Source organism: Hypanus sabinus, chromosome 9 (assembly GCF_030144855.1).
Source record: "Hypanus sabinus isolate sHypSab1 chromosome 9, sHypSab1.hap1, whole genome shotgun sequence".
In the NCBI taxonomy this organism is placed as follows: Eukaryota; Metazoa; Chordata; class Chondrichthyes; order Myliobatiformes; family Dasyatidae; genus Hypanus; species Hypanus sabinus.
In genome coordinates this window covers 120,466,466-120,493,183 of record NC_082714.1, presented here as the reverse complement: position 1 = coordinate 120,493,183, position 26,718 = coordinate 120,466,466, and the positions used below count along the sequence as shown (strand labels likewise).

The 26,718-nt window shown below is 39.2% G+C and overlaps 1 protein-coding gene across 4 annotated transcripts in view; it reads right to left on the bottom strand.

The window, feature by feature from the left end:
- The window catches only part of LOC132399757 (teashirt homolog 2), a 531,261-nt gene that overhangs the window by 29,408 nt on the left and 475,135 nt on the right, over positions 1-26,718 (bottom strand). Inside the window, exon 3 of one of the 4 annotated variants that reach the window (XM_059980469.1) lies at positions 17,692-18,490. The exons of the other annotated variants lie outside the window; for them this stretch is intronic. The gene's annotated coding sequence lies outside the window, so the exon portion shown is untranslated. Of the gene's footprint in view, positions 1-17,691; positions 18,491-26,718 lie in introns of those variants that run through there. 4 annotated transcript variants of the gene reach the window in all.

Here is a 26,718-nt window from a genome sequence, read left to right as displayed (position 1 = left end):
ATTCCATCCTAAACACCAACCAGATAAAACTCCGCACTCTCTTCAGTTGGTGGAGTAGGTTGGTTGGGGAGATGAAACAGCAAATTTCACAATATACACTGGGGATATTAAACCTGATTCTGATGATGAGAGAGACAATGATAGGGGAGGAATCAAAAAATGCTGGAGGAGGGAATTATTTGGAGGGCAGAATGAACCAGGCTATCTCACCAATATATGTTCAGCTAATCTTCTGCATTTCACAAAATAAACTTTCTCATTTTTCCCGATAAATCTTGTGTTCATGACTGAATTATAGAATTGTACAGGTCTTTATTAACTTGTTTGATCCAGTGGTGAAAGACAGTGATGCAGTGACACAATAAAGGAAACTCATCTGGAGATTACACTATCCTGACTGGGGCAGGGAGGTTGTACGTGCAGCATTTGGTTCTCAGAGTGTTAAAAAGGTACAATTAAAGAAGTGACTGTCATTAACAATCAAGCAGAGGAAAAAATTGACATGATTTCTATCTGTAAATAAGCCTAAAAAAGTGTAAAGAAAGCAAATAAATTGAAACAGGATGAACAGGAGAGATAACAGTAAGAGAGGGATTTTGTTAATTAGATGCCGAGGTGCCATATTTCATCTTGTTTGTGCCTTGTTCTATTATGAAGCTTCCCAAGGAGATGTGATCTATCATGACATCAAATTCTTGCCATAGGGTAGAGTTTGACTAAGTGTTGGAGGGAACACTAAATCCCTTGGGTACCAATGACCTTCCCAAGGCAAAACTAACAAGAACTGTGTTATTAGCAAAGAGGAACATATTTCAAATGCTGGGCTTGTCTGAACCCTCCTGTCTGTAAATGGCAGTTCATCTAGTGTGATGCTTAAGCTTATATAGAATGACAAAAGGAGTCTGATGCCCTAATTGCAGGATTAGATGATGATGGGCAATAGCAGAATAAAACATCGGAATCTGCATAAAACACACAGACTGCATGGAAAATAAATGATCCATGCTTACTCCAAAATGGATACCAGAATTCATTGATCTAAGTACGTCTTGTGTGAACAGAGATTATACTATACAATGCTTTTAAAAAATGCAAGTTACTTTGTTATTAGTATAAATATTTTCAGGAAGTAAGTCACAGAAATCCTGAAATATTTTCGCCTCATGTGGCAAGCAGGTGATCAAAATGAAAGTACTATTCACATCATTACATTTTATGCTTGCAAATTAAGAAGCTTCATTATATTTTCAAATTGTAGCTTATCAGACATCACATTCTTGATAAGGCTGGGAAGCACAACATTGGAAAACCATGAAGAGTTCAATTTGGAAAGTATTTTGCTTAATTTCAATTTTCCCCTCTCCCCATCTAAAGGAAGTTTTGGACAGCTAAGAAACATTCTGAATTTAATTTCTACTGATTTATGGCTGCTTCAGAAATAACAGCCAAGTTTTAGTATGCTAAGTTGAAAGTTGTCGTAATTCTAATGCCTGTCAGTGAAAAATCATATAGACAGATAGGATGGCAGAACTATCAATAAAATACTGAAGAAACATTTTCCATTCATTCCCCTACCACAGCTTCATAAACAATGTAATATTATTTACCTCTCAAATGCAGACACAAATTAAATTGCACTAATTAAAATTTGGTTAAATGCCAATTGACAGGTTCCATCCTTCATTATGACAGGCTTTGCATCTTTGTGGGCTGTATCAGCTCATACCTCAGAGCACAGGGTCTGACTTAAAGTTTAAATCCACATTCGACTAATTTACTGATAAGAACAGCCATGGCCTGAGAATTCACCTACCAAGAAAACTAGTGTTTACCAGCACTAAAACTAAACCTTTCCAAAACCTTCTGTGATGTGACAGAAACTTGAAACAACAAATCAACAAATAAGAAATATAAGTGCAATTAAGACTTAATTGCCTGGATTGGATTCCTAGAGCTTGAGGATTAATTTTGCACATGTTGTGTATTATAATCAACTGAGGATTTTTTATTACAAATTGGATTAGTTGGTTGTCTCTATCCACGTGACTAATGCAGTGACACGAATAACTAAATGTAGCACTCCAGTTCCAAGCTAGATTAAAAACTCAGTAAGTGTTGGTGTGAAATTTTCTTATAGTGCACAATGTTAAATTCAGGCCAGAATTTTGGCTGCTGGTTAGCTCACTGTTAATCAGTGTTAGAGAGCTCAGGTAAACTTCTCCTCATTGCATGTTAATTATGTTTACTGAACTCAGTTCCAAGCCCAGCATTTCAACTAGGAGCTTCAGGACCAAACTAAGGCCAGTGGGGCTCATTAATATTTTTCAAAAGCTGCCTGAATTTGTTGCATCTCCACAGGCTCAACTTCAGGTGCAATTTTCAAGCCATTACTTCCCTGCTCTCTCCACTCTGTCAGGTTTTGAAGGACGCTGCCAGGATGGCCTGAGATACAGGAAGAGGTTGGTCGGGCGATGGAATTCAGGAGATCAGTTCATAACTTTGCAGAGGTATAAAATCATGAGGGGTATAGACAGGGTGAACACAAATAGCCTTTTTTTCCCAGGGAAGAGAAAATAAAACTAAGCAGGCATCGGTTAAAGGTGAAAGATTTCATAAGGATCTGAGGACAACTTCTTCTCAAAGAGGATGGTGTGTATATGGAATGAACTGCCAGAGGAAGTGGTTGGAAGAAGTACAAAAAGATCATTTAAAAGCATCTAGATAAGTATATGATTAGGAGGGGTTTAGAGGGAGACAGACAAAATGTGGGCAGATGGACAAGCTTGGTGCAGTCCATGGTTGGCATGGATAGGATGTCCCAATGGGCCTGCTTCCATGCTGAATTACTTTATCGCTGTAACCCTGCATGATGGTTCAAAAGTGGATGTGGTGGGAGGAAGAGGAAGGGATTGAAGATGACAACGGGAATTGTTGCAGTAACTGTGCAATGGCTCATTATTATCTGACACAGAAAAAACCTTTGCCAACAATTCTTTAATTGGAAGTTGCAAGTTAGTTACTATAATTGCCATTAAATTTCTTGGGTTTGGCTAAAGAAGGCGGTACTAGCTTCATCACTTGCTTTATGTGACTACAACGAATGATTAAAAAAAAAGCCTGATCCAATTTGGGTGGCCATTTCTCAAGCACTTCTGAGCCCTGGACATTGGCACCTGAGCAATGTACCCTCTAACTTTCTTTTACAGCTGCACAGAGCAACCACTGCTGTGAGCAGGAAATTTTTAAGGGCCTGAAAGCTGTGTGGCAATTTGATTTTTGTGGTAATATGCATACTATGGATATTTAGAATATTTATAGTCTGTTTCACCGAAGTGGAGTAGAGACTGGCCAGAGCATGCAGAGGTAGGCTTGTTACATGGTTTGGAGCACAGCACGTTGTTAGGAGGGCCAGAGGAAGTCCCTCTGGCCACCTCAGTCCACTTTGCCAGCTTGCTTTTAAGGGCCATATTTTGTCTTTCTAATCTCCCAGTAGATTGAGGGTGATAAAAATGGGTGAAATGGTGCTTACACCGTCAGGCTTTCATTAGTTCATATTTCACCTTGCCTGTGAACTAAGGACCATTACCACTCAAGATCTTTCTGGGGATTACAAACCTAGAAATAAATTCTCATAATCAGAGTTTACCGACAGTTATGGCATCATTTCTACAAGCTGAATGCTCCTCCACCTGCTGAGAGAAGAACTTACAACGACAAGTACATAATTATAACTGGTACATTTGGGTAATTGCATAAAGTCCATTTGAAGGTGATGAATACACCCTAGGGGAGAGTCCAACAGCGGATGGAATGGGTGGTGTTTTCGCAGGGTTATGTTTCTGATAGATCATACCTTTTTTGCTAAAGCCAGAAATCCTGGTGCATACCACTCATTTTCAATCATACCCATCATTCCCCCTTTGCCTGCATATGGGCAAACCAGGGGAGGAGAGGAGAGGGTGCTGCAGGATGACCATTGAGGTGATGCCAGTAGCCCTGAGGGTTTTGTATACAGTGTGCTTTAGTCCATGATATCTATTTGGCCTTAGGTGCATCAAACTGAAATGGTGTAAGTTCATCAATAGAATTTGACCAAGAATTGGCAGCCTGAACACACCCTAAGGATGTTGTCCAAATGGGTTATTTACAATAAACTGTGTAGTCTTCTGTGCAGGTGGCAGTGGAGATGGGAGCTGACTATTTTCAAAGTTCCCTTGGCACCAAGGGCATCTTCGAGCCCAGCAGACAGGCTGTCCACAAAGAAAACACAATACCGATACCTGCATGTGTCTCCTTCTCATCCCTCTGCTTTGTCCACTGTCCCAGCCCTGCGAGGTTGCCCTTGGTGTAGATGCTAGTAATTTATTGTTGTTTCATTGAATAGTTCTAATCTTTTGATATGTAATTGCCACTGACCTTGTTGTAAAATGTTTACTACTTTGTTTAACTCTTTCCCCTCCCAGCCACACAAGTTGCAGTGAACATTTTTTGGACCTGGGCTGCAGCATTTTTTCTGTTCCAAGGAGAACAATCCCAGCCTTTCTAATTTAACCTTAAACTCCCTTGACCCTTCAAATTATTTCAATTTTTCGTCTATATTCTTTCAATATACGATATACTCATGGTGACCCAAAGTGGAAGCATTCTCCTGATGTACCTATACGTTATCACTGTTTTATCTGATGTGAAATTTGTTGTCATGTGGCAGAGGTATAGTACAAAGATGTAAAGTTACCAGAAATTACAAAATAAATATACAATGCAGAAATAAGAAATAATAATGAGTTCATGGTTCATAGCCTGCACAGAAACCTGATGATGGAGTGGAAGAAGCTCGTCCTGGATTGTTGAGCGTGTGTCTTCAGGGTCAAATCCTTCTCTCTTTTGGCAGTAAGGAGAAGCGGACATGTCCTGGATTGTCAGGGTCCTTAATGAAGGATGCTGCCTTCTTGAAGCGCCACCTTTTGAAGATGTCCTCGATGGTATGGCAGGTTGTGACTGTGATGGAGCTGGCTGAATCTACAACCGTCTGCAGCCCCTTGTAATCCTGTGCACAGGGCCAATGTCCAGTCAGTGACGTAACCAGTCAGGATACTCTTCACTGCATATCTATAGAATGAGTCTTTGTTGACATACCAATTTTCCTCAAACTCCTTACACAGTAGAACTACTCATGCCTTCTTCATAGTTGTGTCAATGCCTTTGGCTCACAACAGATCCTTGGAGAAGTTAGCTCTTTGTCCTTTCCATCACTGACCTTTCAATAAGGACTGGTGTATTTTCTGCCCACTTCCGCTTCCTGAAGTCCACAATCAAATTCTTGGTCTTGCTGACTTGGAGAGTGAGTTTTTCATTGCAACACCACAGAACCAGTCAATCTATCTCAATCCTGTCTGCCCTTCATGACCATCTCAGAATTTACCAACACAGCGGGTGTCATCTGCAAATTTATAAATGAGCTGTGTTTAGCCATTCAGTCATAGTGTGGAGTGGGCAGTAGAGTAGTAGGTTAAGCATGTATCCTTGAGGTGTGTTTATTTAATAATACAATTTACTACTGTGTACTTCCATCTTGAAAGATTTATATACATCTATCTGCAAAACAATTGTTCGGCACAAACTACGTTCCCTACCTTATAGGCCTTACTGCATTCTACTGCTGTACCCTGTATTACTGCATGCCCTGCTGTCTGAGAACCGTCATCCACCGCTTTTAATATGGTTTTGTCCTTTTCACAAACACACTACCATAAACACACATTGGTCAAGATATGTGTTGTACGTTTGTGTTGAGACACCAGTTTATCATCTTGCAGTGCTGGGCTCACGGCCATGTTGGCTGACTAGAAAATTTCCCGATACTCAAGAAGAAAATTTTAGGACACCAGCTTTCTTTTTGAACTTCTAATTCACACAAACAATGGCACTTTCTTTCATCTGAATTATAAATCTTAATGCGTTCCAACACCTACTCATAAATATGTAGCATTTGACAAAATTCTGACATAATTCTTCTAAATCTTCCACAATTTCCTTTAAATTATTCCAGTCACCATTTTAGTAATAAATTACACTTGTTACTTTCCTGAACATATTATGTTATATCTATCACTAAAAAAAATCAGAGAATGATGTTTCATTACAGATGCTCCTGAAGCAGCCGAGATCAGGTTGCTAAATTGTACTCTTATTAATCTCTATTGATCTAAATTCCACAGAAGTATCAGGGAAGAATTATTGGTACCATTATTACTCTATAGTGGGGAATATTATGTTCCAAATAACATTTCATTCATGGAAAGTACTTGTTTTAAAAATTGTGCACTCTGGCAAGTCTAGTAGGAAATAATAAATTATCAACAAAAATATATTTTTGAAAAATCTGTTTCTTGGATGATGGAATTGGAGTAGGAAAGGGCAAACGTAACTGTTAATGTGGAAGTTAACATTATCTATAGAAGTACAACAGAGTTACTTTTCCAAGGCTAGGTTTGTTGCTAGGGGTTAGAGAAAGACTGTCAACTGTCTAACCCAGAGCAGAGCTGACAGCCTGAGGTGCAGGCAATGGATGCTGAGAGCAGACAACTTAACAAGTACAAGTATACATTAAAATAAATAATAAATGAAATTTACACCCACTCACTAAGATAGTAGAAAAGCATAAGTAATTGGTTTATCGGATAGAAGATTCGCTGGCAGGCTTTTTCTGGTTGGCTGCTGGTGATTAGTGGTGTTCTTCAGGGGTTGGTATTATGACCTCTTGTTTTTACATTATATATCAATGATTTGGATGATGGAATTGATAGCTTTATGGCCAAGTTTGTGGATGATACAAAGAAAACTGGAGGAGCAGGTAGTCTTGCGGAAGCAGAGAGTTTGCAGAAGGACTTGGACAGATTAGGAGAAAGGGCAAGGAAGTGGCAAATGGAAGACAATGTACATGGTCATGGTCATGTATATTAGTAGAAGGAATAAAGGAGAAGATTATTTTCCAAATAGAAAGCAAATTCAGAAATTGGAGGAGCAAAGGTTAACTTGTAGGTTGATTCAATAGTAAGAAAGGCAAATTCAATGTTAGCATTCCTTTTGAGAGGATTAGAATATGAAATCAAGGATATAATGATCAGACCAAATGGACCAAACCTCTGATTTGGTAAAGGCAAAAGGTGCAGATGTTTCATGATAAACTCTTGGTGGTGCTCCTGAAATTGCACACCTAATGGTCAAATGCCGTTCATTCTGTTTACCTACCAACTGCAATTTACATACCATCAGTGACCAACGATAATCAAGTGCTTGAGATACTGCATGATGCCTCTCTAAACAAGAAATAATCCATCCCAATGCATGCCAAATTATAGTAGGAGACTTCAACCAGGTTTGTTTGAAGAAAACCTTGCCTAATCACCATCAGCATATAACCTGTAGCATCAGAAGTCCCAAACACTAGACCACAGTTATACTAAGATTAGGACTGCCTACCATTCCATGCTCAGACTGCATTTCCGTAAATTGGATCAGTTGGCTGTCCTTCTCCTCCCTGCATACAGGCAAAGGCTAAAGAGCAAATCTCCATAGCTTAGGACAACAATGAGATGGTCATGGTAGGCAGTGGAATGGCTATGGGACTGCTCTGAGTTAGTGGACTGGGCCATGTTCAAGTACTCATCTATGAATCTGAATGAATAAATCATGGTTGTAATGGAGTTTATTAAAACAGCTGTAGATGAGTGTGTCCCCACAAAGTCATCAGAGTCTATCGCAATAAGAAGCTTTGGATGAACCATGAGATCCACAATCTGCTGAGAGGCAGATCAGAGGTGACAGAGGAAGTTACATGAGGCCCAGGTATGATCTCAGGAAAGCCACCACCTGGGTGGTGGCAATTATGGACTAAACTTGAATTAACGAGGGATGCTCGACAGTTGTGGTAGGGCTTGAGTGACATCACCTCTTATAAAGTTAAATAGTGACATAGGTGACAACAGGGCTTTGCTTCCTGATGAGCTCGATGCCTTCTATGCTCACTTCGACCGCCAAAACATGGAGGAATTGTCGCGAACTCCCAGATCTCCCAATGATTCTGTGATCTCAGTCTCTGAGGTTGATGTGTGAGCAGCCTTCAAGAGGGTGAACCCATGGAAAGCATCTGGCCCAGGTGGGGTGCCTGGCCAAGTACTAAAGACATGTGCTGATCAACCGGCTAGAGTGTTCACTGAGATCTTTAACCTTTTGCTTTGGCAGTCTGAGGTCCCACCTAGTTCAAGCATGCTTTAATTATACCAGTATCCATGAAGAGCATGATGGCCAGCCTCAATGACTACTGCCTGGTAGCACTTACATCCACAGTGGTGAACTATTTCGAGAGGTTGGTGATGAAACATATCAACTCCTGCTTGAGAAATGTCTTAGATCAGCTACACAGATCCACAGCAGAAGACATCTCATTGGCTCTTCACTCAACCCTAGAACATCTGGACAGCAAAGATGCATCCATCAGGATGCTCTTTATTGACAAAAGTTCAACATTCAATACCATCATCCCCTGAAAACTAACCAATAAGCGCTGAGACCAATAAGGCCTCAATATTCCCTTTGCAATTGGATCCTCAATTTCCTCACTTGCATATCTTAGTCAGATCCAATTGGTAACAACACCTCCTTCACAATCTCCAACAGCACAGGTGCACCACAAGGCTGTGCGCTTAGTCCCCTGCTCTACTCACTTTACACTTATGACCGTGTGGCTCAGCACAGCTCTAATGCTATATTCGAGTTTGCTAAGACACCACTGCTGCAAGCCAAATCAAAAGTGGTGATGAATTAGAGGATAAGAGGTAGAAAGGGTTAGCAACTTTAAATTCCATGGTATTTTATTTCGGAGGACCTGTCCTAGGCCCAGAACATAAGTGCAATTATGAAGGAGATAACTTCACTCAGATTCACTTGCCCCATGATTGAAATGTTCCTACAACCAATGGACTCATTTTCAAGACCTCCATCTGATGTTCTTGATGTTCATTGCTTATTTATTTATTATCATTATTTCTTTTTCTATTTGCACAGTTTGTTGTCTTCTGCACTCTGGTTGAACACTCTGTTTGGGTAGTCTTTCATTGATTTTGTTATGGTTATTATTCTATAGATTTATTGAATATGTCCATGAGAAAGTGAATCTTAATTATGGTGATAATGGTGACATATATAATGGTGACTTATAGTTACTTTGATAATAAATTTACTTTGAACTTCGAACATTCGGATTATTGTGAGCAGTTTTGACTACATATCTAAGAAAGGATGTGCTGGCATTGAAGAGGGTTCCAGAGGAGGAATATAAGAATGCTCCTGGGAATGAAAGGGTTAACATATCAGGAGTGTTTGATGGCTCTGGGCCTGTACTCACTTGAGTTTAGGAGAATAAGGAGGGATGTCATTGAAACCTATCAAATATTGAAAGATCTAGATAGAGTAGATATGAAGAGGATGTTTTTAATAATGGGAGATTTTAGGAACCGGGGCATGGTCTCAGAATACAAGGGCATTCCTTTAGATCAGAGATGAGGAGGAATTTCTTTTTTCAGAACGTGGTGAATATGTAGAACTTATTTCCACAGAAGGCTGTGGAGGCCAAGTCATTGGGTGTATTTAATGCAGAGGTTGTTAAGTTCTTTATCAGTATGGGCATCAATGGTTATGGGGACAATGGGGTTGACAGAGAAAATACATCAGCCATGAATGAAAGGTAGAGCTAACCTGATGGGCCAAATGGCCTAATTCCCCTTCTATGTCTTATGGTCCTATTGTTCTTACATGTACTGAGATACAGTGAAGGGATTTTGCATGCATGCCATCCAGACACATCGTTCCATATTTAAGTACAATAAGCTGTTACAAAAGGGGATAAAAATAGTCAGAATGCAAAGTAGATTTAGAATTACAATGAAAGTGCAGAGCAGGTAGACAAGTACTAGAGCCTTGAGAGATCAAGGCTTCACCTTTATTGTAGAAGAGGTCCACAAAAGCCTTCTAAAAGTGGAGTTGAGAATTCCAGACTTGTGCTCAATTTTATAAAAGTTTTACCCTTTCTGTCAAGGGGCAGCAAATTTAATACTTACTTTGCAACAGTTTGGGATATACTTTTGTAAGGCATATATTTAAGGAAAATAGATTTGTGTTAAAGCTTAATTTTATCTTCACCATCTGATAGAAATTGTGAGAGAATTTACAGAAAACATCCCTTAACTGTAGGTCTCACTTTATTGTATCTCTTTCATTTTAAATTAACACAGCAGAATGGGGGAAAAGTAATTGAATTCATGCTGTTCTGTGTGAGTAAAAGTTGACACTAGCTAATGTGATAAATAAACTAAACTGTAAATTATTTTTCACTTACTGTTCCTTAATTACAGCTAATTACGTGATTGTGAACCTTGTAAGTTTGGCAGTATTATGTATTTAAGTAGCGTGTCTTCGCTCCATCTGTTGAGAAATGTTACTTCAGAGAACAGCACGGTTTCACAGTCAGATTCAGTGAAAGTGAAATTCTAACAACGTATTATGGGGAAAATGAGTAAATAACCTGTCGACAACCTGTCATTATGGGAAAGTCTGGAGACTGTCATTAACCCTGCAGTATATTATGAGTCTCTCTCTCTTATTGTCTCATATGCGCCTAGAAAGGCAATGTAAGCTAATGTATGTGTGTTTGTATGTCTTTGCTGCATTAGTGAGAGGATGAAATGCCTTCACTTTGACAGGATGGCTCAGCTTCACCTATTTTGGGAGCACAGTTTCTTGCTGAGTCCACACTTAATTGTTCTGTTTGGTTTATAGTAGGCATTGAGGTTCTAATACAGTAGTTCTCTTACTCACATACACAGACCCCTGCTGGATAATATATATAATGTACCCATCTGTGAACAAAATATTCCATAGACTCATTGAAATTTATGTATCAAATCTGATTATTTAATCTGTCTCAAACACGTGTAGAAAAAGGTTTGAATAATTTTATTTCTTACTTAAGAGTCTTTCACCAGGATAATTTATTCAGGAATAGAAACCAGAACTACTTTCTACACCCTGCCAAATTCTTAGGCTGCCTCAGGCAAAAAAATTGAAAATAATTAAATAATTTGCCAAGGTGCTTGTTTAGATTTCTATGTTTATAACTTATTTGCTAACATTATTACATTAAAACAGATACAACTTAAAACCTTTGGCTCTGGGAGGAACTGAACTTCAGGGATGACTGTTGTCAGTGATCAGTGCAACCAAGGCCATATTTAGAAGCTCCTTATCCATTGCACGACATTTCATGTAAGGGTCACAAAATCATCAGGAGCAAGTTATTTAAATATATTTATTGGTGTAATATAGCTTCCTGGTTCTTCGTTAACATGGTTTTTCTACATTCTACAGAGAGACAGGAGCTACCTCACCTGCTACCCCCTGAACCTCTGTATCCAGCACATCATCCTCCACAATTTCTATAATGTGGATCCTACCACTAGGTACATCTTTCCCTCCGGCACACTCTCTTCTCTCCATAGAGGACTCCCTTATCCACTCGTTCCTTCCCAGTGATCTCCTTCCTGCTATTTATCTCTGCAAACGCCCTACAGCTTTTCCCTCATCACCAGTCAGGACCCAAACAGTTCTTCCAGGTGAGACAACACTTCCCCTGCCAAGTCTGTCAGGGTTATCTATTGCATCTGGTGCTCCTGGAGTGGCCACCTCTACATCGGTGGGACCAGACATAGGTGGTGGGATCGCTTTGTGGACCACTTTCGCTCCATCTCCCACGAAAGGCAGGATATCCCAGTAACCGCCCATTTGAATTTAATTTCCTATTCCTGTTCTGCCCATAGTCTCCTCTACTGCTACAGTGAGGCCACACTCAGGTTGGAGGAGCATCACTTCATATTCCATATCAGTATCCTCGAAGCTGATGGCATGAACACCGAGTTCTCCAACTCCAGTAATTTCTCCCTTTTCCCTTCTCTCTTTTTCTATTCTCCATTCTGGTTAGTTGAGAGTTCCCTCTCTCAACTGCCCATCTCCATGATCCACTGTCCTCCCCTGTTAGATTCTTCTTCAGCCCCTTACCTCTTCCACCTATCACCTCCCAACTTCTTACTTCATCCCCCCCTCCTCAACCCACCCACCTTCCCTCTCATCTACCAGCTTGTACTCCTTCCTCTCCTCCCACCTTTTTATTCTGGCTTCTGCCCTGTTTTTTAGCTGTCCTAATAAAGTGTCTTTACCCAAAATATCAACTGTGTACTCCCCTCCATATATGCTGCCTGCCTTGCTGATTTCCTCCAGCATTTTGTGTCTAAGATTTCCAGTTGTGTTTGAGAGATAGGAGATGTAATTTTTCAAAACAAGATACAAGAAGTTATTAATAGCGAAGTGCTTAATAGTTGCAGTGATTGTAACTATTAACCCTTTGCTTTATGATAATAGAGGCATGGAGTCATAGGTTTTACAGCATGAAAACTGCCCCTTCAGTCCAACTCATCTAGCTGACCATACTGTCTAGCTGAGCTGGTCCTATTTGTCTGCATTTAGCTCATATCCTTCTAAACTTTTCCTATCCTTATACCTGTTTAAATGCCTTGAAAATGTACTCAGCTCTGCTTCCTCTGACAGCCCATTCTATATACCCACCACCCTCTGTTGAAAACTCACTTCTCAGGTCTCTTCTAAATTTTTCTTCTCTCAAGTTAAAACTCTGCCATCTACTTTTAGCCTCCCGTACTCCTGTCATGAATGTGCTTAATTCTGGTCGCCTCACTGCAGGAAGGGCTTGGAAACCATAGAAAGGGAGCAGAGGAGATTTAAAAGAACGTTGCCTTGATTGGGGAGCATGCCTGATGAGAATAGGTTGAGTGAACACAGCCTTTTCTCCTTGGAGCAATGGAGGATGAGAGGTGTACAAGATAATGAGAGGCATTAATTGTGTGGATAGTCAGAGGCTTTTCCCCAGGGCCAAAATGGCTAGCACCAGAGGGCATAGTTTTAAGGTGCTTGGAAGTAGGTACAGAGGAGATGTCAGGGGTAAGTTTTTTATGCAGAGAGGGGTGAGTGTGTGGAATGGGCTGCCAGTGGCGGTGGTGGAGGTGGAAATGATAGGGTCTTTTAAGAGACACCCGGATGGCTACATGGAGCTTAGAAAAATAGAGGGCTATGGGTAATGTCTAGGTAGTTCTAAGGTAGGGACATGTTCGGCACAGCTTTGTGGGCCGAAGGGCCTGTATTGTGCTGTGGGTTTTCTATGTTTCTGTGATTTCATATAATATTTTAAGGTCCACCTCAGCCTCTTATGCTCCAAGGTAAGAAGTCCTGTCAATTCAGTCTCTCCTGATAATTTAATAATCATTGAGGACCCATGGTATATGCTGCATGTTCATAATTTTTAATTGCACTTTAAAAGTATCAGTAAAACCATAGTGTGCTCTTTGTTCTCTGGAAAGAGATTGACCTAGAAATTATTTGCTGCCAAGAAAGGTACATAATACAGGAGTTCTGTGTTCAGCTAACACAAGTTTCGTGTGAAGGCTTGCCAATGCAGAAACTTATTGCATGAGAAGTCCAAGGCATTACATAGAAAGTGATGGAAAGTAACTGATTGGACAGAAAAGACCCTGATTGTGAGAATATTAATTGGTTAAACTGCTGTAAAAGTTGAAAGGTTTCTGCTGAGGGCCCAACCCTCCAATTGCCCTGATAGAGGTCTGAGTCCACACTCTGACCATTATCAATTCCTCCCATTAAGTTTAAAGTTTAAAGTAAATTTATTATTAACATACATGTACAATCCCAAAGATTTATTTTCTCGTGGGCAATCACAGTAAATACAGGAAACGCAATAGAATCAATGAAAGCCCACATCTAGCAAGACGGACAAAAACCAACGTGCAGGTGCAAAAGGAAAGAAAATAAACAAACAAATAAATAAATAAATAAACAATAAATATTGAGAGCATGAAATGAAGGATTCTTCAAAGTGAGTGTATAGGTTGTGGGAACAGTTCAGTGATGGGGAGAGTGACGTTGAGTGAATTTATCCGCTATGGTTCAAGAGCCTATTGGTTGAGGGGTGACCAGGTGATACAGGTTCTGAGGCTACTGTACATTCTTCCTGATGGTAGCGGTGAGAAGAGAGCACAGCTTAGATGATAGGGGTCCTTAGTGATGGATGCTACCTTCCTGCGCTCTGTGTAGATGTGTTCAGAAGCGGGGAGGGCTTTAACCTTGATGGACTGGGCTATATCCACTACTTTTAGTATGCTCTTGCATGCAAGGGTAGTATTGTTTTCTTACCAGCCGGTGATGAATCTGGTCAATATACTCTCTGCCACACATCTATAAAAGTTTGTCAAAGTTTTACATGACACGCTGAGTCACTGCAAACTTCAAAGTAAGTATAGGAGCTGCCTTGCTTCATAATGGCACTTACCTGCTGGACCCAGGATAGATCCTCTGAAATAATAACACCATGGGTTTTAAGATTTCTGACCCTGACCACCTCTGGTCCCCGGATGAGTAGTGGCTCATGGATCTCTGGATTCCCCCTCTTGAAGTCAATAATCAACAACTTGGTCTTGCTGACAATGAGTTAGAGTTTGTCCGAGACACTGAGTGAGTTGGCTCATTATTGTCACCAATAGCATCCCCTTGATAAGGCATCTAACCACTGGCTCTATACTCATTGATACTTCAGACTTGGCTTTTATCCCAGTTGGCACTCTTCCACAATATGTTCATCAGACATAGGCATTAGTTATCACTGAATTAGGCCCACACCTGAGGTAGTTGTTTATTCTCCAAGTGATATCATGCTCCTGTAACAACACATCCTTAACGTTGTTATAGCTCGGGGTGGTAATGGGGTGGTAAATGTTCCCAATGGCATGTCCTCAAATACCCTCTGACAGCCAAGTTCAGCTCCTGGCCTTCATGTGTGGCTTAGCTACTAAGCCGGTGGAACCATTCCTTCAGACAGGAGTAGGACAAAAGGTGGGTTACTGGCACCTGAAAATCAATTGCTTTGGGCAGATGGGGCTCGTCAGCTGTGGTTGCCAGCTCACCTAGGATAAGCTCCCACTAACTCTTAAATGCTCCCAATTCCATGCTTCTCAAATAGCCTCTGACAACCTTCTGACAGCCAAGTCCAGCACCTAACCTTCACATGTGGCTTAGCTACACCCAGTAGAATAGTTTCTTCTGCAGGAGAAGGGGCACTGGCTCCTTAAAACTAGTTGCTTCAGGTAGATGGGGCTCATTAGCTGTGGTTGGCAGCTCATCTAGGAGAAGGAAATCTCAAACCTCCGCTGCCTTGTGGCTATACCCAAGGGGAAGGCTTCCAGAGTAAGTCTTGAGAGAAAAACCCAGAAGTAGGAGTCCCTAAAGCAGTACTGCATTGAGTTCAATGCTGGCTGGTAAATTCTGCGATGGTGCTGTTCCTTTGGGTTCATCAGTTGCATGGAGAGGGCTGCTCTCCATACCGTACTGCCCAGGCTTGTGTATCCAGACAGCTAGGATGCAGTATCCATGGTCAACTCTGACCAAAAGAGGCCTCAATCAACCAACAGCATGTTGTAAACTCTTGGCCTGATTCAATGTGTTACTTTAACTTTGTAATATGATTCTGCAAGTTTGATCTCCATATTTTCCTTGACTCTCAACAGGACCATAGAGTAAAAGAATTTGGAGCTCCCAAAGGCTCCCACTGGGAGTCACATTTCCTCTTCACATCCATCCGTCTTTCTTCATGATGAAGATCGATCTCTTTCCTTCATATACATTGCTTCTTTCTTTCCAAAGTTAATCATTGATATTTATTCCTTTTTGCCTTTTTTATCTTTTTTTAGTTTTATTGTACTCATTCTCTCTTGCTTTGCTCAGCTATTTCTACTTCCTTGGTATTTGCTTCTGCAGTTAAGATTTGCTCACTGATGCATTGTGTGCATATGATTGCAACCATTGTATTCTACCTGTGATTATATTTCTGGTACGTAGAATTTTCATGTTTGCATTTTATTTTCCCACATTAAAAATCAATTGAACCTCCAGAATCAATAGCAGAATGCTATTAAGCATTCTTTATATTGAGCTAAAATTCCCAGTGAATTGCTTAGTAAATACACATTCTTTCAATCTATTAGAGAATTAGTAATAAATTGGGACTTCCATAAAAACAATAATCGATATATTGGTTCAGAATGGTTGCAAGTTTCAGGACATCACTCTGACATCCCTGATGTTCAGCTCTCTTTCTCAGTATTGCAACACATATGGCAGCAGACTGAGAAAACATTAAAGTACAAATTCTGCCTTCAGAAGACAGGGGTGGGGTGGGGGCAGGGAGGAGCTGGGGCACCTTACACAAATTCACAATAAAACCATATGGATTGTATCAAAGAGTTAAGTGGAACAAAGCTAATTCTACTTCCTCACATCTAACATACATTTTCTCTATGTCAGAATTTTCTCTATATCACAATATCAGCATGGAACCATAATTCATTACAATTATGAAAATTTGTAATGGTAAAATATAGACAATTTTGTTGCTAAGATTTTTATTTCATCAGTTTCAGGATGCCGGCAAGGCCAGCATTTATTGCCCATCCCTACCTGCCCTTGAGTCTGCTTCTTGAAACTCCAGTCCTTCAGCTGCTCCCACGAATCAGTAAACACAAAGTACACTGCAGATGCTGTGGTCAAAGCAACATGTACAAACAAGCTGGAGGAACTCAGCAGGTCCGGCAGCATTCATGGAAACAAGCAGTCAACGTTTCGGGCCGAGACCCTTTGTCAGGACTAGGTCTCGGCCCGAAATGTTGGTTGCTCGTTTCCACGGATGCTGCCCGACCTGCTGATTCCTCCAGTTTGTTGTACGTGTTCCCACGAAACAGTGTTGGGTAGGGAATTTCAGGATTTAGCACCAGTCATCAATTTATTTCCAAGTCAGAAGAGTATGTGACTTGAAGGAGAACGACCATTTGACATTATTTGCAACTAGCTGTTGCTCTTGCGAGTCCTGAAGAAGGGTCTCAGCTTGAAATGTCAACTCTTTACTCTTTTCCTCAGATGCTGCCTGGCCTGCTGAGTTCCTACAGCATTTTGTGTGTGTTGCTTTGTAGTTGGATTTGGAAGTTTGGGCAGTGCTGATGGAGGAACCTAGGCAATTGAATGGTGCAATTTGTATATCGTACTCCCTTCCACTGCTGGTGGAGGAAGGAGGAAATACAAGATTTTCTGGTCGATAGTAACTCTCCAGATATTGATGACAGAGGAACAGAGATCAGTATGCCATTGACCCTCAAGCAGAAGTAGTGATGCTCTATTTTGTTGTATATTGCCATTGCCTCTCTTTTTTTGTATGTCACTTGTCACTTATCAGCTTATGGCTAAATGATATTTAGATCTTATATTATGCAAGAATGGGTATCTTTAATTTCTGAGGAATTCTGAGTGGAATTGTACATTGTGCAATCATCAAAGAAGATTCCCCGTTCTGATCAATGGGTTACAGGGATGTTATTGAAGAATCAATTGAAGGCTATTGAAAACACTAATCTGAGATATTGCTGCAATAATATTTAATCTCTGACAACTACAACCACTTTTTTTGTAGATTGTATGCCAGCAGTTATTAGGGAGTTTTCCACGAAAGCTTACAGAGAGGCATATATATGGTAGAAAGTCAAGAGTCTTTTACCCAGGCTGGAAAAGTCAAACACTAGAGGCATAGCTTTAAAGTCAGAGGGAAAAAGTTTAAAGGTGATTTATGAGGCAACATTTTACACACAGAAAGAGTTAGGTGTCTGAAACGCGTGGTCTGGGGAGCTGGTGGAAGCAGATACAAAAGGCAACATTTAAACAGTATTTGGACAGACATATGAACAGGCAAGAAATGGAAGGACATGGACTATGTGTAGGCAGACCTGCAGTACAAAATAGGATCAGTGTCAGCACAGACATTACAAAATGTATTATTCTGCATTTTCCTGATGTCCAGTAATTTCGCTTTTACCAGAATATCTTGATGCCACAATTAGTCAAATGCTGCTTTTATAACAAAGACAGTTATTCTCACCTCACACTTGGTATTTAGCTCTATGGTTCATGTTACATTAATTGGGTACCAGTAAGTATGTTATGGCTTCATAGCATCATTGTTGACACCTTCCACCAGTCTGGAGATTGATTTTTGATCATTCACCAGAAAAAAATCCATCCCACATTTTTCATGTGGTCAGGCAAATGTGGTACTTGTACAGCTTGGGTTCGAAGAGCAGATAGTTCTGGAGCATAAGTCTTTAGTTCTACAGCTGGGATTTTCTCTGGTCCTATAACTTTGCTCTCAGCCATTTCTTGACAACACAGAGTAAATCAAAATGGATGAATTCTGGCTTCTGTAATGATGGGGATCTCAAGAGGTAGTCAAGATGGATCATATGCTCGATATTTCTGTCTGAAAATGCAGAAAGCACGGTTACGAGTAAAAAGCATGTTACAGGTAAAATAGGTTGATAAACTAAAATCAAGGCATAAACATATATTTCTTCAAGGCACTATAACAGGATCAAGTTCATTTTCTGGCAACAATCCATTGCTTTCTATGGTTTTTGTAAAAAAAAATTAAAAGGATTTATCAGCATTGTAACATTGTCAAAGTTACACCAGCATTATTTTTCTGTTTGGATTCTTCACATAACATGCTGAAAGAATGAGCGTGTTTTTGGTTTCATGGAAATTATCCCACAATAGCAAATAGAGCAAAATGCTTTAAAGTAGCATGTCTCAGAGAGAATGCTTGCTATTCTTCAGCAAGATGGAAGTGAAAACAAAAGTGATGGCTATCTGATGGCCAAGTTTTTCGAACTGATATGCTATTGAGACAATACTGACTGTTAAAAGTCCTTGGCCTAGAAACTCTGTGAAGTTACATAATGTCAAAGTGTGTTACATTAGCGTAATTTATCAGAATTGCATTGTTCTGTGCAAGCGAGTAGAATACCTTTGGATTCGAGACCCAGGTTCTGGTGCATCAATTACAGATGTGCATGGAAGCCAACAGGCATGCACAGTGATGTAAAACAGTGTGAAAGGCACATTTAGATATTTCTACCGTAAAACTGTAATGTGAAGGCTAGTTCAGTGCACACTGCAACTGGCCTTAATTGTTCGGGATATTTAATGGGAGGCTTGTCTTCATGTGAGCCATTTTTCTGGAGTACAGCATGTTGACATTCTTCCAGGCATGTTATTCTTTATGCTTTCTTATGAATGCTCCAAACTCTTGCTGGCCTAGGTTGCTTACCGACTGATGCTTCCTATTTTCATCCTCTTGATCTCTCCTCAAATAGTCTCCAGATCATCTTTATAGTTACTACCTCACCTGACTGACACTCTCTGCTCTCTCTCACTATGATCATCTGTCTCTTTCCCTGTGAGATACTTTCTCTATCTCCAGTGATTCACCCACTGATCTATACCATCCCATCCTTGTCCCTACCCAACCAACTTCCTCTACAAACTCTACTCTCTGTAATGGTGGGAGCTTGTGGATGAAAGACTTTGTATGAGATCTGGTGAACAAGATCTGATCTATCTTGAACGATACTGTAGAAATTGTGCACAACAGAATGTCCTCTGGGGTGGGAGGTGTGACATCTCACAACTGAGCTATACCCCTCTGGCTTCTTTATTGTACCATGCAATCTCTTCTCCCATTTCTCTTGTATTTAAGTCTCTTTCAATAGTTCCCTGGAAAATACATTATCTACATGCTAGTATTTATTTTGTATTAGATACAAGTTCAGGAACAAGAGTGGTGAAGCAGCTTACAGAATGTTGCTTCTGATCATCTGCTCAGATCATCTATATCATGTTGAAAAATTACAAGATGTGTCAGCATCCTTCATAAATATGCCCTTCGTAACTTTCAAAGTAATTTACTTTCCATTCTATATTCTGCAACCATCGACATAAGTCTGAGCGTGTTTATGGGCCAAATGAAAACATCTGTAGTCATGATAAATATCCAGTCACTTACTCCAACCTGTACACCAAACTTTAGTTGACTGGTATCCTTGCTAACCTGTGGTACTTTACATTATGTAGCAGTATTGAGAATGTCCACAGAATGTCACAAAATCTGACAGATGTCACTAAAAGGCAGGCAATGAAGCAGACAGTGAACAGTAATTTATCTCAAGTAGTCAGAATTTCAGCAGCTACAGATCCAAAATTAAATTCTAACTGCACATAGATTCCACCTCCCCATCTGCTGTGCCCATTTGAATTCCTGTAGCTTTGAACTAAAGTCAAACATTTCTCTTTATAAATATAACAGAGTACCAAAAAAGCAGACAAATTAAACTGCTGGAAAATGTCAATTATTGCCAAATTCCATACATCCCAGAGATGCTATCAATGGAAATAATGTGCTTTTGCTACAAAACAATTTTTGAACTAAAGTTAACACATTGAACACTGAGCAGCTACTGCAGTTTACAAAATACTTTGTTTTCCAATCTAACATCTGCAAGATCATTCGTGATCTCAGAGATTCAGGAACAGCTTCTTCCCCTCTGCCATCCGATTCCTAAATGGACACTGAACCCTTGGACACTACCTCACTTTTTAAAAAAATATATAGTGTTTCTGTTTGTTGCACGATTTTTAATCTATTCAATATACATATACTGTAATTATTTATTTATTATTCTTTTTATTTTATTTTGTTTTTTTCTTCTATATTATGTATTGCATTGAACTGCTGCTGCTAAGTTAACAAATTTCATGCCACATGCCAGTGATAGTAAACCTGATTCTGATGAATTCTTATTCCCATTCCTTGTATGCATACATCAGAATAGTTGAGTGAAAACTAACAAAAGCTGAAATGTTTGCTGTTTTTCTTCCACAAATGCTGCCTGACCTACTGAGAATTTTCAGTATTTTCTGTTATTATTGGCACAATTACTGGTGGCTGTTGGTGGGAAAAGAGACACAATCCCACATACCTGTTGCACTAGATGAAGTGGGTAGTTTTGTTATTTCGTCTGCCAAGAGCTTAACAGCTTGATTTGACAAGTTCAGACTTGTGGAATAAAGTATTATGCTTCAATATATTATACATTATACTAAATAGGTTGAAGTTAATTTAAGTCTGCAACCAGACTATGAAATTCAAGTATATTACTAAAGACTAGTGAGAAGCATTATAAATTGAAGACAAAAATCTAATAAAGTAAAATCTCAACTTCGTACACTGTCAGAGAAGTAAGAAAAATAAATTCTGAATTATGTCATGTTACATGTTTTAAGTAGGTTCCATCTTTAGTTGGTTATTCTGTTAATGACACTTTCGTTTTTTTTGTACTTTAGATTGCACGACAATCTTTGCACCATTCTGCTGTTCGCACACTTTGGTATACTGATTGTTAAATGTATTAAGTGAACTTGGTGTGAATAAGAAATTTTATCACACCCTGATGTATACAACAATAAAATAATCTAACCTAACACGAAGAAAGTGATTGCTGACCCTTCCTGTATTTCTAGTGCATTGGGTCAAAAATGAAACAGTTATTTGGTGATACCAGAACTCAAGTGTGACTGTTTCTTTGTAGTTCTGATCAAATTAAACTTAAAATACACTTTCTGGTAGTGATTTGTCTTGAAATCCAAAGAAAAAAGGTCATCAAAGGAGTTACATATTTTTCAGCTTGGGCATCATTCCAAGTTACCACAGCTGCCAATAGAAAGGACAGAATCAGACAACACACAGTGGCACCTCAGTGACAACGCCTGGTAAATAAGATCATGTAATAGGATACCAAATATTATTTGCTTCAGTCCTCAATGGGTTAAAGTGACCAGTTAGATCGTTATCCAATTGCTTGATTGAGTTTAATTGTCATTCAGAGTGATTAAATCTGTCAGAGAAGAATCTAAATGGTTGTGGTAATGATGTGAGGGTGTTTGTCTTTGTCTGTTGTTCCCCCTTCTTCTATACACCCTTCACATCTTGTCTTAGGAACTACACGCCATCAGACTCACTTGACAACTAGAATCTATCCCTAAAATTAAAACATTCCTGACCTATCTCCGATGACAAGGCAGCCAAGCTTCTCAGCACTCAGGCGCATGAAGAAGCTGACACATTTGTTTTTAATTTCAAAAGAATATAAAGCAAAGATCTGACCCCGTCAATCAGCTTGGGTGACAAGTTTAATCATTTGTGCCCTACAAAATCTCAGCTAAATAGGAATGCAAATATGTTTCATAGGACTCTTATAAATGCTAATCAAGGCAAAGTAATCAACTGACAATTTCACCGATCTCTTTTCAACAGAAGCCAGTCAAGTCACTGTCTCCTGACCACCTCATGTAAAAGTCACAGTCAGAGCTTCATAAATCTTCTGAGAGCTTTACTGACGTGATTTAAAGTAAAATAAACAAAAACTCAGCCTTCTGTCTGGAAAAAACACAACTTGGTCATTAAGGATGGCCTGTCTCTTCAGATATGGTTGAACACTGTACAATTAATATACAAAAGAGTTTAGTAGGACAACTTGTTGAATTAGCAATCTTCAAACATATATTTAATGTATGATTATAATGTCATGTGACAGAACATTTCCTTTGCATGTTTTGTATTTCAATTCCTTCTTGCACATCTCAATGTGCAGATGTTACTGAGCATGCAAATATCAATTCTGAACTAATTTTAGGTTTTAAATGGATCCTTAGCAGTTGCCAGAAGCTATATTAACATCCCAGTTTTATATTAGAATATCACAATATCTTAACTTTTAAGTAGTAATACCCCGGTTATTTTTGTGACATATAATGAGGCCCTCCATTGGTCAGGGTTGTCCATGATTATTGTGTCCCAGTTGTCTACATGATACGCAGTCCAGGGCAGTATGATTTGGAAAGCAAACTGTTATCTGTGTAGCAGGCTCCCGCTATCCATGCAGCAGATAAATTGAAAGGAATGGCAGAGACTAATACTGTTTGGCACCAACGGTGTTGCAGAAGTTGGCAGTCAGTGTTGAATCAACACAGGACTGCCCTAGGGATTCCAGCTCTGGACTTTTCCCTCGAGGTTTATTCCTGAAGCCTTTCCCATGAGTGGGTATAGCCACAAGGCAGCGGAGGTTTGAAATCAGAGTTTTCCTTCTCCTAGATGAGCTGTCAACCACAGCGGATGAGCCCCATCTGCCTGAAGCAACTAGTTTTAAGGTGCAATTCCCCTTCTCCTGCAGAAGAAACTGTTCCACTGGACGTAGTAGCTAAGCCACATGTGAAGGTTAGGTGCTGGACTTGGTTGTCAGAGGCTATTTGAGATGCATGCCATTGGGAGCATTTAAAAGCTAATGGGAGCTTATCCCCACGACCTCCCCCAGCAATTTCTGTGACATTAATACAACTGTATAGAATAAATACCCATTTTGAGGACCTTTTAAATTTGCAATATAAATACAAGAAAGTCTGCAGATGTTGGAACACACACAAAATATAGAGTTGTATGTAATAATATAGAGCTGTATTCTATTTTCAGATTTATAAATACCTCATGCTTTATTTTTGTAATATCAACCAATACTTTAAAAGATGGTTGAACATTCATAGGATTTCAATCTCCTTAAAGGCTGTCTTACATTCCGACATCACTCTCAGAAATCATATTTGATTCTTTTTGAGTGCTCTGTGGATAGTGACATGTTCAATGTTAAAGCATTGTCCAGTGGGCACTCACACTGACAACAAGAGCACAAGAGGCCAGCAAAGATGATCACATATTTCTATATTCCGTGTAACTCACAAGGACAGAACATAATGTCCCAGCAGTCCACCAAGCAATTTGCTTGGATATTTATATGAATGTTACTTTCAGCATAAAGAAGTGCCATGTTTCACATAAAGAATACAAATGGGAAAGTTCTGTTAAAATTGTGTTTCACTCTGCTACACAGCATTGTGAGACCTTGGCCGAATCACAAAATGACCTTGTACAATCAGTCCTATCACTTCAAATGATGCCACAACTGACTATTCTGCACCTTTACTATCATGTTCCTTTCCTTTTTAATATATTATGTTAAAATATAAACCAATTAACACAGAAGGTTGAGAAAGAAATGTACTTTCTTTCAGAAGCTATTCAGTCTTTTCTATCATCAAATTGCTGATGATGCATAAACACAGGGTATTTGGAATTTCATTAGTTAACCAATGATTCAGCCTATGAATCATGCCTCCCTAACATTTTCAACAACAAATAATTGCTCCAAATTTGTAACGGGTGCAGTGTTAACCAATTATTAAAGGAATATTTAGAAAGATCATGTGCTGAAAATTCTACTGCATAATTGTAACATCGATGGCTACCAAATGAATGAATTGTAGTAAATAGATCTTATCTTTCTTCACACTAAATTTGTAGGTCAAATACAGTTCTGAATCCTGCAAAACTGTTCCTGAGTTCGAATCCTGTATGCACGGTGTCCTTCTACAGTCATAGTATGAAACAGCACTAAAATAGGACATGAAGCAAACCATGTCCATGCTGACTATACCTGCTCCTAGAGACAAAGGGTTGTAGAATTGGGGCTACAATCTGCATCCTTCTTTCTATCTACAATACCCCAGTTGTACCAGTCTACTTTGTGAAGCTGGGGCCTGCAGGTGACCTTTAGAGAAACAAGGGCAAGGTGGTGCAGTAGTGAATACTATTTAAGTAGGGACGTGGGATAATCACAAAAAAGGACAACTTATACCTGAAGAGAGCTGGGGTGATTGTGAAAGAGTGTCCGCTAATGATCTTCTGGATGGTTGAGCTAACTTGTGCCACATTTGTCAGCAAAACTAAAGCCCTTGGAATAATAGTCACTGTTATTTGGAGTACTATTTCAATTAGCAGGAACAAGGTTGTAGATATATCTTGATTCCTGATATTGGGTTTGCTTCAAGAATAAAATGTATGTGAAATTCCTTTTATATAACATACTGTGGTTCTCAACATTAATATAAGTAATACCCATCATATTAATTTATTTGCCGCTTTAAATTCAAAATTTTAGACTAGCATGTAAACTTAATAGCTGTTTATCACTTTGTTATTTAGACTTACATTTTAGCTAAAGGAACTCACCCACCATTTCCTCAAAACACCATAAATCCTTCTGAAGAACAGTGAATTTCTTCAATATCCCACTAAATAAATTATATATTGTATTAAAGATTTTAGAAAACAGAACAGTAATCAATTGTAATATAGTTGAGTTAAATGTTTGCAGTGGATTAATTAAGCCACAGACATTCTGGAGAAGAAAAGTCCATGAACAAAGGCATGTGTTTGTGCGGAGTGATAAAGACTCCGATGATTTATTTAGGCACAGTGCCAAAACCAGAGGCTTTGATTCAGACTTTTTGTACTAGACAGGCTTGGGAAAGTTGATGTCTTAAGTAGATGCTAATGGGAGACGATCATCAGCAATGTGTTCTTAATTATCTACAGTAAAATAAAAAAATGTGAATTGACTCAGCTAAATACTGGAAGTAATACAGCGCTTTTGTTGTCTCTTACTATAATATTCTACTACACTACTTTTGGTAGTGTTCCAACACTGAGCCATAAGTGTTACAATCAGCATCAACTTTGTGCGTAATTGAAAAGTAGCATTTGTTTAATGTGTCAGAGGGAAATTATTTTATTCCAAATAATTGAACATCCTAAGTCAAACGCTCCACTTACTTTTGGCTGATGACAATCCATTCAGTTCTGGGTTAGGCTCTTGCTAGCCAGATTGGAAGCACCCTGTATTATCTGCACCCCATGATTATTTATATTTATATATTTAAATAAATATTTATTTATATTTATTTAGCGATATAGTATGGTAATAGACCCTTTTGTCCCAAAAGATCCACGCCGCTCAATTGTATGCATGTACACAAATTAACTTGCTAGCTCATATGTCTTTGGAATGTGGGAGGATACTGGAGCACCCAGAGGAAACCCATGTGGTCATGGAGACAAACTTGCTTCCTTCTTTGGAAGCTTTAAAACTGAAAGGGATTTTGCTTATTTTCATCCTTCCTGTGCCATAGAGATATGTCAACTATCTCTGATGCTCCTAATTTTCGACCATGAAATTCTGCCTTTCTTGATCACTTGACACTAGCTGAAGGGCCATATTTGTTGTTTAGCCACAATTAAAGATACAGCTCCTCAAAACTGGAAATGTTATAGTGAGACCAAGAATGGCAATAATATTCAATGGATTTTTATTTTTGCTTTAACAAGTTGGTTTATGCTTAATAAATATCTCCATTCTTCACTACCTCCATCTGGTATAGTTACTAAACATGAATGATTTAGAAATTTTTTTGTACTGAGTTAATTGGTACAAGCAAAAAGGAAGGCAGGCTGGAAATATGCTACAGCTTGAATTGTGATGAAAGCTTCTTTGTGATCATCATTGTCAATGATGTTAGTCATTGTACCCAACACCACATTCATTTTCTTTCATCCACTAAAATAAGCTGGTGCCAATGCTAACTTTCATGTTATTATCAAATTTTAATAAATGCATGAAGGAAAAAGGAGATATACAGGTAAATATCTACAATCTCAAAGTAGCCTCATTTTGTGGAAAAGAATTAACCCATTCCCAGACAACC